The following is a 13,603-nucleotide window of genomic DNA, read 5'->3' on the forward strand; positions in this document are numbered from 1 at the left end:
TCCAGATTCAGTTGGGTCAGTAATGGGGTAAGGCCAGAATCAGCCAAAAGTGAATGAAGGAGCAAAATCCAGAGTAAGCTAGAATAGACAATGTTGTCTTAGTCACAGCAGTTTAAGAGTTTTTCTAGTTCATTAGGTAAAATGTACAAGTTAACCTTCATTTATTTAATCATTCACCAAGTATTTTTTGAGCACCTACTCTGTGCCAACCCTAGACATCATGCTGGAGAGAAATGGAACAAAATTGATATCGTCTTTGCCCTTTTGCAGATTATAGTCTAATGAAGGGGGCAGATTAAGGAAATAATCAAGATATAATATGAAATCACACTGAAAAGTCCTCCCATCATAGGACATTCAGTCCTGCTAACCCGTCTGCCTGAAAACATGTTCTCTCTTTCACCCTTTTCGAGTGGTTGCTCTTACTTCCAAATAGAGCCCTCCCTGATCACCCTGCTCCTATTACAGATGCCACCTAACGGCCTTCACTGGCACTCCCAATCCCTTTGCCCTACACCTTTTTCTCCATAGAATTTATCATCTCTTAACATACTAATTTACACATTTATTGATACTGTCTCTCTATGGCTAGAATATAAATTTCTTAAAAGCAGGGACCTCTGTTTGTTTTATTTATATCCAAAGTGCCTAGAACAGTATCTGACACATAGGGGGTGCTCAGTATTAAGTAAGTAAATAAATGAGACTGTGAGAGTCTATCAAAACAGTGGTCAGCGTGGTTGTAAGTTGCTATAATGGATTTACATCCATGTTAAATGTATATCATTTTCATATAATTGACTCAGATTTTTCTGCTTTCTCAAATAATTCATGAAGTCCCAAGATTTACTGAAAGGAAAGAAAGAAAACAAGAAGGTGGCAAGTCCTCTTGATCTCCATTTCAATTCTGATACTCAGATTGAGCCAACCAGGAGAGCGACATCCTTGCAGAATGTTGCCTTAACGTGGTTTATTCTTACCTGATCTATTTGTATGCACACTTAGCATTATAAACCTAGACATTTGTGACATGGATTAGCCTGCGTTATTTTCATGATGTATCACAATACTTCCTTGGCTTCTGATTTCCATTCTTTGTCTTTAAACATGTATCATTTTATTGCAGTGTCTACCAATTTGATCTTCTCCACGATTATTTTCACAAAAACTGTAATTTATGTAACATTTCCATGGTTTACAGAGAAGAATATTTGAGATGATAATCATCCCGGAGAATCGAGGTAACATGGCTACAGTCCCTGCAAGGGATTTCCAGCATACAGTGAGGCATTGATTATGTGCCAGCGTCTAGAGATTTAAAAATGAGGGGACATAGAGGCTCTTCAAGGAGTTGCTTGGCTCTATTAGCCTTGGAATTGAGTCATTAGAGATGGTTCACTGCAGCCTAAATTCTGGGCCAATCATGCGTAAGTGTTGTCATAATTTAAGGAGCCCGGTGGAGCTAAAATTTTCTTGTTAATGGTATTCCCCCCACCATCTTTTTCTAGTGGCCCCCTCAGGACTTAGCAGAATTCTCTGTAGAAACTAAATCTTTGTGTAACTAGCTATCTTTACTCACAAATCTGGGGGTTCATGGTGATGGGTTTCATTAGAACCTCTGTCCTCCACCCTCAGACAATTAATAAGGAAGTCTTCTAGTCTTAGATGCAAGTAGAGTTGTCACTGTTCTGAGAAGCTTTTTATGTTCGGTGGTTCAGCGTAGTTGGGGCACCTGGGGGTGCACAGTACTAAAGGAATGAAAGACAGGCTGGCATGGTGACAAGGGGCCAGATCAGAAGGGAAGGTTAGTCTACATTGGGAAGTCTGAACTTCATCCTGAGGGCAGAAGGGTTCCATTGAAGTGTTTTATTTATGTTTAAATCAGGAGAATGGTATCAGATTGGCACATGTGGAGAATCACTACGGATGCAGTATGAAGAGAGGACTGGCAGGATGGCAGGATGAGTCCAGGACAATGTACTTGAGTGACGATGGTGACCTGGAACTAGACAAATGGCAATGGAAAGGAAGTACTGAAATGGCCTTGAGGTGGGGTGGGCAGAGGAACTGGAGAGGGAACAAAAAGAGAGGAAACCCATATTTCTGGCTTACCTACTTATGTGTCACTCTGAGGACAAGCACCTCGTTTGGAAAAGAGAGGATGAATTCATCTGTGGACAGATTGAGTTTTGCTGCCTGTGGGCCACCGCAAACATTACCTGTTGAACTGAGGCTCAAGAGAGGTGCTAGAATGGAGGCAAAGATCTGGCATTTATTAGCACGTAGGTGTAAATTAGCACTGTGATTGTAAATAAGAATTACCAGGGAGAAGCTGTGGAATGAGGAGAAAAGAGAGAGGATGCTGTGGCTTATGAATACAGGGATATTCAGAGAATAAGATCCTGTAAATGACACCAAGATGGAGATGCCAGAGAGGAAGAGGAAATCCACATTCAAGTGAGGAACCCATGGTAGCTTCCATCATCTGTGAGGATCCTGAAGCTCCCCAGGGCAAGAGCAGAGGATGAAGACAGTTACTGCTTAGGTCTTTAATGATCAGGTGACAGTAGATGATGTGACAGATGGTGACTAGGAGGTGAGAATGTGACTAGGTAACAGGATGTCACATCTTTCACAGTGATAAGAACAGAATTTGGGATGGGAGAGAATGAGAAACCTTCCTTTGAGAAGGTTGCAGCAAAAACAAGGTTTTGAGAGGAGTGCTACAGATGGAATGTTTGTGTTTTCCCTGGAATTTAAATGCTGAAACCTAATCCCTAGTGTGGCTGTGTTAGGAGGTGGGGCCTTGGGGTTGTGATTGAGGCTCCAGCCTCTGTGAGTGCAATCAGGACCAGTATAAAGGACACACCAGAGGGCTCCCTTACTTCTGCTAACACACAGCAAGACACTGTCTATGAATCAGGAAGCAGGTCCTTACCCAAGAACCGCGAACCCTTCGATCTTGGATTTAGCCTCCAAAACGGTGAGAAATAGATTTCTGTTGTTTACAAGACATCCAGTCTGTAGTACTCAAGCAGCCTGAAATGGCTGAAACAAGTTTAACTTATGGCATGAGAGGGATGAAGGAAACGGTGAAAAGCCTGCGGATATAGAGGGATTTTATAACTCAACTGAGGATTCTAGAGGGCACAGTGGAAAAGTTTGGGACAGAGAGGGGCAATGGCGGCTGTGTTAGGGGAAAGCAGCACAGAGTATTATGGGCTGATGATATGGTTAAAGATAGCAAGTAAGAAGGTTTTCCTTGGGTGCTCAGAAAGACAGCAGAGATTTGAGGTGGGTGGGCTTAACTGTTAGGTTTCTTAGAAGTCATCTTTGGCCGAAAGATGGCCTCAGTTTTTGATGGATGAATAGATCTTGAAGTAGAATAAGTGACCTAAGGTCTGAATTGATGACACGTGTTATGTGAGTGACCCAATTTTCTGCAGAGTGGCCAAGCATATTGGGCTCTCTGTGCTGAACTTTGTTCTATATGAAACAGTTTTTACTCCCATTTTCAGATCACAATTTGAGACCTGAAGCCTCTTTAGTCCCCAAGTCTTGGTTATATTCCTCCTTTTATTTTTAAAAAATATTTTATTTATTTATTTGACACAGAGAGATCACAACTAGGCAGAGAGGTAGGCAGGGCTGGGGGGGGGGGGGGATAGGCTCCCTGCAAAGCAGAGAGCCCGATGTGGGGCTCGATCCCAGGACTCTGAGATCATGACCCCAGCCGAAGGCAGAGGCTTAACCCACTGAACCACCCAGGTGCCCCTATATTCCTTCTTTTAAATGCTCCTATACATTATATAATTTCCTGATCGTAGTGCTAGCTAAAGTACAGTATTGCCATTTTATATAGCTAGATCCCCCATTAGGCTATACTCTTTAAAGGGCAAGAATTTTCTGATCTACTGTATTTCCAGAAACTTAGCTGGGTGAGTGAAATATTTACCTACATACACAGATACAATGTATGGGTAGGGATGGTATATCCTGGGGGTTTTGTACCTTCTGTCTGAGGAAATGGTATGTACTTAATTCAGGGGAGGTGCTCTGTTTTAGGATGGAGCTTTTCTGACTTCAGTGTACAGGGAGATGTGGCAACAGACGGCTTGTCATCAGCTCACCCTGATTACAGCCAAAAGAGGGCAGCAGAGAGTCACAGACCAGAGGTGATTTAACGTGGTGCTTAGAAGGGTGTGAGAGAGCACAAAATCAGGAGAGTTTAGGATGCCAGGGTTAAGGTGGTGCTCTTTGCAGAAGTTAGAACAACTAGGGGAGATTTAGTAGGGAGAGAGTTGGCAAATTCCCAGGTCTAAAGAGGATATGTGAAAAGACTCAACACTTTTTTGAGTGGCAATAGTGAGGTATTTCCTTCTTGGCCAAAAGGTAATTTGTAATAATTGTGTTTTTACTGCTAAGAACATCCTTTGAAACTCAGACCAGACTCTCTCTGGAAGTGAGGCCCGTCAGTACTAGGAAGGAGTGAAGGGATGGAGAGGCTCCGCTGAGCGAAGGGAAGCCATGGATGTCCGAGAGAGATGCTTCAAGTAAATGCTCTTAGAGGCAGATCAGGTCCATCTGTTCTGAATGGCCCAGAGGGAGAAAAACTGGGACTAATGAGTAGGAATGAAAGGGAGACTGATTTCCATTTAAAATGAGAACTTTCTTTTTTAGCCTTCTTGCATGCTACTCTTCCTCCTTGTGTGCCAGAGCCACACTGGTTCTGTTTCAGTTCCTTAAGCATACCCCAGATGTTTCGGGCCACCTCACTACCAACACAGCTGCATTTTCATCATCCCTAAAACCTTGACTTAACTTTTATTTCCAAGAAAGTCCCTCTCTGACTATCCTCTGCTATTCTCTATCAGAGCATCGTGCTCCCTCCCTGTTGAACCCATTATTACTTATCAGTATGCATTCATTAATTCCTCTCTTGCTTATTGTCTGTCTTCACCTGAGGGGTGAGGGCCATGAGTGTTTGACTCCCACATTGTGTAACCAGCACCTCCAATAATACCCAACTGATGGGCAGTAGTTTAATAAACATTGGCTGGACATACACTGAATAGGTTGCCTCTGGAGGGAGGCAGTTGCCCATCACAGAATGTATTTGAAATGAACTGGACAGGGACGCCTGGGTGGCGCAGTTGGTTGAGTGGCTGCCTTCGGCTCAGGTCATGATCCCAGTGTCCTGGGATCGAGTCCCGCATCAGGCTCCTTGCTCGGCAGGGAACCTGCTTCTCCCTCTGCCTCTGCCTGCCTCTCAGCCTACTTGTGATCTCTCTCTCTCTGACAAATAAATAGATAAAATCTAAAAAAAAAAAAAATGAACTGGACATACTGTTGTACACAGGAGTCCAGGATCAGATGGATTTTTACAAAAAAATGACATTCGAAGTTCCTTTCTGTCATTCTATTCTATTATTCCAAGAAATGAAGAGTGTAAAATTAATGACTCTAAAACAAATGCAGTAATGAGCCCATTGCTCATCAATATGAAAAGGAAAGAAAATAAATGTGGCTGATTAGAGAATAATGAAGATCTTGCCAAACCATTAATAAAAATGTAATTCATAAGAAATCTGGACCTTCAGGAAGTCAGAAATATTTAGGGAAATATTTAGGAACTAACACAAAGACCAATCTATTGTAACTACTCACCTATTTTCTTTGTGTCTTTAATAACTAACACAGTATAGGGCATATGGTAAATGAACAAGAAATATTTGCTGAATAAATAAATAAGGGAACTTTCAGAAACCATACCACAGTACCCTTTCATAAAGCTTTTCAGTCTGTATCAGATCATTCCTTATTTGGTATGATTTGCCCATTTACACCTTAACACCTTCCAACAGGTAATATACTAATGACATGTCATTAAATAACTAAAAAATGATGCTTCCATGAAGATAGTCACGTTTCTCACTGCTGAGTGTTGATGTAGGACCAAATTATTACTAAAAATACTTCCAATCTTCTGAAATTGCTTGTGAGGTGCTGTTATGTTTTTGTCAAAATTGATATTTAAATAAATGCAATAACAACTAATTCTCATTAAGATAGTAGACATGATTTGGATAATTAAATTTTCTTCAAGTTTTTTTAGCACACTTATATCTCTGAATATCAAATATTAATACTGATTAAACATATACTTATTTTCTGATTAACTATTGTGGTGGACAGACTTTAAGTAGCCTCCATGACCTCCAAATTTTGGTGTTCATATGCTTGTGGGATCCATTCCCCTTGAGTGTGGGTGAGATCTGTGACTTGCTTCTAACTGATAGAATAGGACAAATGTTATGGGATGTCCCTCCTGTGATTGCTATAGTATATGAGATGATATCTTCCTGGGAGACTTGCTCTAGGGCCTATTAGTACCAAACTACTTAATAAACAGAAATGTTTGGTGTTTCTTTAGACTCAAGGGGTGACATTTTTTTCACAAGACACGAAGGATGTTGTGAATTGGGAAAATTTGGAGACTTCATACAGAATGCTTAGATAGCAACCCTTCACAATGACCCTCTAGGATTTGTATCTCTAATAACATACTTCATAAACAAACAAATTAAGCTCTGGCCATTTGAAAATTATAAGGTTTGTTGTTGACTAAGTGTCTGGGGATACTATTAAAAATGTCACCAAAAAAAAAATGTCACCACTGGTAGCAAAAAGCAAAAGTAGACAAATGAGACTACATCAAACTTAAAAACTTTTATGCATCAGAGGACACATCAACAGAGTGAAAAAGCAACCTACAGAATGGGAGAAAATATTTACATATTATATATCTGATAAGAAGTTAATATCCAAATACACCAAGAACTCTTATACCACAAAAGCAAAAAAAAAAAAAAATCAGATAACCTGATTAGAAGTACATATTTTCTAGGAAATTAGGTTGAAAATTGCTTGTCTGTTTTCTAGCTGTAGATTTTGAGACTAGAACTCAACTGTCAGTAAATAATAAGATCATCAAACCCGAAGGCAAAATGCAAACTTTCTCTAATGGTAAGAATTAAATTCAACCTTATCTTGTGTAAAGATGACTAAAGAGAAAAATATGAATCTATGAATGAATAAAGCAGAATAAAAACAAAGGGAACAACATCCTGAAAACTCAGACAAAAGGTTTACTTCTGAAAATTTGCACTGTGGGATACAGATGATTGATGTTTCCAGTTTGATGCAAGAATATATGGTCAAGAGAAAAAGGAAGTCATAAATGGTAAATATGTTTAGATAAAAATAGAGATTGAGGAAATAAGGAATTTTTTTATATAGTATTTAAAACTCATGCATTACTTAAAAACAAAACAAACTAAAATGGATTATTGGCCAAAACAAGCAAGATGAACAATATGAAGAAATCATATCAGTCATGGGTGGATAAAACTGAGACACTCTATGTGAAGGCAGATGTGAAGAAAAAGAGTTAACAGCGATGAGAGTCAATGAGCAGAGAGGAGCGGAAACAAAGTTCAAATTGGAATATGTAAATCATTCACATAAACATCAACATATCCAACTTTCATATTTGAAGATATGAACCATGTAGCTTTCTGCTCACTTTTTACCCAGTGCCCCTGCAGAATTCAAATAATTATTTGTTGAAGAAAATGGAATAACTCAAACAAACTAGTTATTTGAAAATTATTAAAGAAAAGCATTTCTCATTTAATAGACAACTAGCAAACTTTGTGTACCACAGAGAGTATATTTTCTTTTTAAAATTCCATAGAACATGTGCAAACCTTTCCTTAAATTAGGCTATAAAAGCATCAGTTAATTCTCCAAACCAGGAAATGAAAGGTCATATTCTTTGATCAAAATGGGCTAAAATGTAAAATTAGTCTGTTAATATACCCCCCATGCAAACTCAAACCTATCTATGTGGGAATTGAAAAAAAAAAAAAGATATTCTCAATAAGCATTGGACCAGAATTCAAGTCAAGTGATGGCTGAAGACTTCTTACGATAAGAATAGTTGCAGAGAAATTCTTTAAGTGACGTTCAAAGCTATAATGATATAAAAAGTATGGTATTGGCCTGAGGATAATCAGATAGGTCAATGGATCCAAATGAACCTAGGTACAGACCACAGAATATGTAGCTCAATTGCGACATTACCTACCTAGAGATAGCATCAGACCCCACAGGTTAAGGGTTCAGTCCCACAAGACTCCCCTCCTCCCACATTCACTTCAGATACCAGCTGCAAGCCTAGATTGTTACACAGACACTGTATGTCTGACCCACTGGCTATAAATCAAAGGTTCCCATGACCCTTTCCATGGGTTTGATTCATTTAATAGAGAGGCTCACAGAACTCAGAGAAACATTTGACTTACTGGATCACCAGTTTATTACAAAACTATCACTCAGGAACACCCAGATGGAAGAGATTACACATGTAGGGCAAGGTATGGGGAAAATATGTGCAGCTCTCGAAGAGCACCATTCTCTCCAAATCTTCATGTTTTCACCAACCCAGAAGCTCTCTGAACTCAGTTCTTTTGGGTATTTATGGAGGTGTCTTAGATAGGCATGATTGATCACTGGCCATTAATGACTGATCCACCTGGATGGGTCCCTTGGCAGCTCGCCTCCAGCCTAGGTGCTTTCCAAAAGTCACTTCAGTAATACAACAAAAGACATCTTTATCACTCTAATCACTTGGGAAATTCCAACAGTTTTGGAGTTTTGTGCTAGAGACATGGATGAAGACCAAATATATATTTCCATTAAAAATCACAGTATTACAATAGGCATTTATTTGTGGCACAGGAATGGGGAGGAATATTAGATCTTTAATACTGTACAAATTGCAGAGAATTCCCAGTCTTTAGTGTAATTTCTCAACTATAAAATTTTAAGTGCAGTTTTCATCAATTCTTTATTTAACCCCTTAGCTCTTTTAATTAGAAAGTTAGGAGTTTAATTTTCCTGTGATATAAGCTTTGAAACATTCTGGCTGAAGCTACCTTTGGCCCAAAATAGTTTCTGTCTCTTCTCTTGTGGTTTAACAGGACCACATGGGCTGTGCTAGCTTTTGATCAAATGACAATGGCCTCTAGGTTGAGAACTGGAAAATGGTTTGCATCGGATGCAAAAGATACTGGCTTCATATTCCTTCCAATTTTATGTTATTAAATATCACCCTCAGCCTTAGAAATACTGGAATTTAACTTAAATTATGCATGTGTTAAAAATGACTCTTAAATTAAGTTATTAAATTTAAATTATTCACTATGTATAAACTACATATGTCCCTTAACTGCTAATGTGGTGAACATCTCTCAGTAAATATACTAAATGAAAGTATTAAGAAAGCAAATAAATGAAATTCATATAAATTCAGAAAGCAAGGTGTGTTGATTTCCTAGGTTCATGATGTTGTGATGTCCACTGGGGATTGTGGCTACTAAAGCTTAGGAGAGCCAATTAGAGATATGGCCCAGTGGTTGACTTATCACTTTCCAGGGTCGAGTCTTCAGCTTCGCAAGGCCAGAAATTTGATCTTATAATAACTCCGAGACAATTAGACCCTAGGAAATTGCTTCATTTCAATAAAGACAGAGAGAGATGTATAAACCAGAATATCAATTTACTCACTTGTAATGAAAAATATAACTGTAGCTAGGATTGAATTACTCTTGTTAGCAGATCAGCATTTTTTCCCCCTGTAGGCAATAGATAAAGGACAACATTTAATCAGAAGTCTCATTTGATGAAAATAGATTTGTTTAATTTTAGGGAGTGCCTCTCCTAAATTAAGGAGAGACTAAATTAACACTATAAAGATAGTTTTACCCCTTAAAGGATGGATACCTATTGAATCTACTGGCCTAAAATCTCCAAACCTGAATAAGCAATCACTGTGTTTTATAACTAGTTCCTTTATTTCTGTAGGCTATCATGTCTACTTTCTATATTCCATATTTTTATATATATATAAGTACACATTATATATATACACACACATATATATGTATGTATATATATTTTAAAGATTTTATTTGTTTGACAGAAAGAGAGAGCAAGCATAAATGGGGAGGTGGCAACAGAGGGATAGGGAGAAGTAGACTCCCCACTGAGGAGGGACCCTGATTTGGGGCTTGATCCCAGGACCCTGGGATGATAACCTGAGCTGAAGGCAGATGTTTAACCAACTGGGCCACTCAGGCGGTCCTCCATATTATATTTTTTAAACTTTGATGTTCCATACTCTAACACTAGATATATTTGTACAGGCTTACTTCAACACAGGTCACAACCGTACAATTATTGCCTAAGTAAATGGTTTTTTAAAAAATATTTTATTTATTTATTTGACAGAGAGAGATCACAAGTAGGCAGAGAGGCAGACAGAGAGAGAGAGAGGAGAAAGCAGGCTCCCTGCCAAGCAGAGAGCCCGATGGGGGACTCGATCCCAGGACCCTGAGATCATGACCTGAGCCGAAGGCAGAGGCTTATTAACCCACTGAGCCACCCAGGCGCCCCTAAGTAAATGTTTTTAACTTAATCTTATGAGATAGTCCACTATATACTTTACATAAACTTGCTACAAAAACAAATTATGTTCTCTATACCAAACTAGATTCTGAAATGTGGTTGTATCTATAGTTTTAGGTTGACTTGCACATCACTGTGTGAGTTTTCCATTCTGACTTTAAGTTTCCTTATAACAATTTCTGGAAGTCCTTGGTGGGTGTGTGCTCCCAGGGCTGCTGATGCCCATGAAGGAAGTGTGGCACTTCTGGGCATGTCCATCAGTGTGGGAACTGGAGTTACCCCTGCCTGATCTCCCTGGTTCAGATTCCTGCCCTGAGAAAGAAATCTTCTGCCTGCTGTATGCATTAGCCTTCATTGCCTGCAGCACTGTGCCCTGTTGCTTCAAGAGCTATGGCTGATAAGCTGCATTGTTGCAGAAGCAGGAACAAAAATCATGAGGTTAAATAGATTGTGATCATGGTCAACACCAAAATAAGAAACTTCTGGGTAAAGTCAGACCTTGAGAAAATGGGTCACCAGAGGTGAAGAGAATTAGGTGACAACTGAAAGAGTTTGCCTTAGAAAAGAGGATTTTTTTTTTAAGATTTTATTTATTTGATGCAGAGAGAAAGAGAGAGAACACAAGCAGGGGGAATGGCAGAGGGAGAGGGAGAAGCAGGGTCCCTACTGAGCAGGGAGCCTGATGTGGGGCTTGATCCCAGAATCCTGGGATCATGACTTGAGCCGAATTCAGATACTTAATTAACTGAGCCACCCTGGCTCCCTAAGAAGAGGATTTTGAAAGTGAACAGAGAAAAGAGAAGAGAAGACAGAGAATGGAAGTTTCAATTATCACTGTAGGAAGCTAGAGCAGACCTGATGTTAGCTCAAGGATGCCAGTAGAGGTGAATTAGGAAAAGGTCCTCTCTCCTTCCTGGCAGAGGCAGCCCCTCCCCAGGGCATGTGACTTAAAGAGATCCAGGGCTGGATTCTTTCGTCATCCCACCCCGCAGCTGAGTGCATTTATGAAGGGCACAAATTACACAACCGTTAAAGAACTAATGACATTTAACAAGAATATTGAAAAATGATATAATTAAGGGAAACTGGATGTTCTCAAGAATTTAAACTTTTTTGGTGCTTATCACTAAGTTATTTGTCTAGTAGCAAGAAATACTTCCAAGGTGCCAATTTAAAAAAAAAGAAAAAAGAAGGGAAGTGGATTTTTAAAGATTTTTATTTATTTATTTATTTGAGAGTGAGAGTGAGAACAGGGGGAGAGGGAGAGGGAGAAGAGGAGAATCTCAAACAGACTCTGCTGACTGAGCACAGAGTCTGATGCAGGGCTTGATCTCATGACCCTGAGATCGTGACCTGAATGGAAATCAAGATTCAGATGCTTAACCAACTGAGCCACCTAGGTACCCCAGGAAGTGGGTTTTTAATGTCACAAGTAGATTAGATTAGTGCTGGTTTTCTAGTTTATGTTATATTAATCTAGTGGTTCCCATTCCTAAGTGAATCAGACTAGGAGGACTTACTCAGGGAATACCATCTTATAACATTTCAAGCTCTATTTAAGCTCTATTTTCATAACTGTGATTTCCTCTCTCTCTCACCTTGGAGTATGCTTATCAACTACATCCAAGAAACTATGATCACACGAAGTCAGTGTAAGGGCCTCCCAGAGGAACTGGCTTGTGGACCCTGGATGTAGGGGCGGGGCAGGCCCGGTGGAGACGTCCAATCGGTGGGGCGTGCATATATCCACTGGGGTGAATTGGGATTCAATTGGCCGCCTGTGTAGGGGCGGGGCTCAACCACCCCCATAAAGGTTGGTCTGCAAGGCTGGTGAGAAGAGAAGGAGAGCTGTCAGAAGAAGAAGAAGGAAGAAGAAGCAGAAGAGTTGGCGGGAGCAGAAGAAGAGCTGTAACAGCTCTTGTAAGAGCTATAAGCGCCGCCGGCGGCCCTGAGCCGCCAGCAGTCCCAACGCCAGCAGTCCTGTGGCCCCGAGCCACCAGTGGTCCCGATGCCAGCGGTCCCCAGCCACCAGCGGCCCCAAGCCACCAGCCGTCCCAACGCCTGCGGTCCTGAGCTGCCGGCGGTCCAGACGCCAGCAGTTCGGCTGCCAGCAGCCCTGAGCCACCAGCGGTCCCGACACCAGCGGTCCCGAGCCGCCAGCGGTCCTGCAGCCCTGAGCTGCCAGCGGTCCAGATGCCAGCGGTCCCGTGCCACCAGCGCCCCGATGCCTGCGGCCCCGAGATGCCTGCGGCCCCGAGACGCCAGTGGCCCTGACGCCAGCAGCCCCACCCACACACTGCAACCCTCGGCAGCGGTGCTGCGGGGAATGGCCTAGACGGCAGCAACCTCGCCGGGAACCCTGAGCCGCTGCCTCGCCGGAGCTGTGTCATTCTGGGAAGCGGCTTTGCCTGGGAAGAGGCCTCCTCAGTGAGCGGCCCTGCGAAAGCAGCATTGTCAGGGAACAGGCTTCCTCTAGAGCAGCCTTGCCAGAGCAGCCTTGTCTGGGGAGCAGCCTCGCCAGAGCAGCCTTGTCAGAGTGGCGTCATGGGGAGCAGAATCTGTGTCATCGGTGTTGTCCTCCCTGTCATCGTCGCTGTCGTCATCGCCTCTTCTTGAGAGCGGCCCTGTCTGGGGAGTGACCTCACCAGCATTGGCCTTCTTGAGATTGACCTCTTCTTGGGAGCGGCTCCAACCGGGGAGCAGCCTCATCTGCGGAGCAGCCTCCTCCGGAGCGGCCTTCTTGGGAGTGACCTTGTCGGAATCATCATCGTTGTCTTTTCGTAAGAGACAGCCCTGACCGGTCAGTTTGATTTTTGATGCTTGGCGTGAAATAAAGCTTTGTTTGATTTTCGCTTTATATCAGTCTTGTTCCTTTGATCATGGACCCCAACAGTCAGCAATGCCTGATTTCAGTGCAATAGTATTCCTAGACAATATTGCTTTTCCAATATTTGTGGCTGGTTCTGTGTTTCAGTCATGATTAAATTAATTGTTTTCCCCTGAAAACCAATTGAAATGAAGCTTCTGCATTATTTCTTCCTAGCTTGCACTTCCCTATAAAATGGAGTTCTTT

The sequence above is a fragment of the Lutra lutra genome, chromosome 13, assembly GCF_902655055.1.
Source record: "Lutra lutra chromosome 13, mLutLut1.2, whole genome shotgun sequence".
Classification (NCBI taxonomy): domain Eukaryota; kingdom Metazoa; phylum Chordata; class Mammalia; order Carnivora; family Mustelidae; genus Lutra; species Lutra lutra.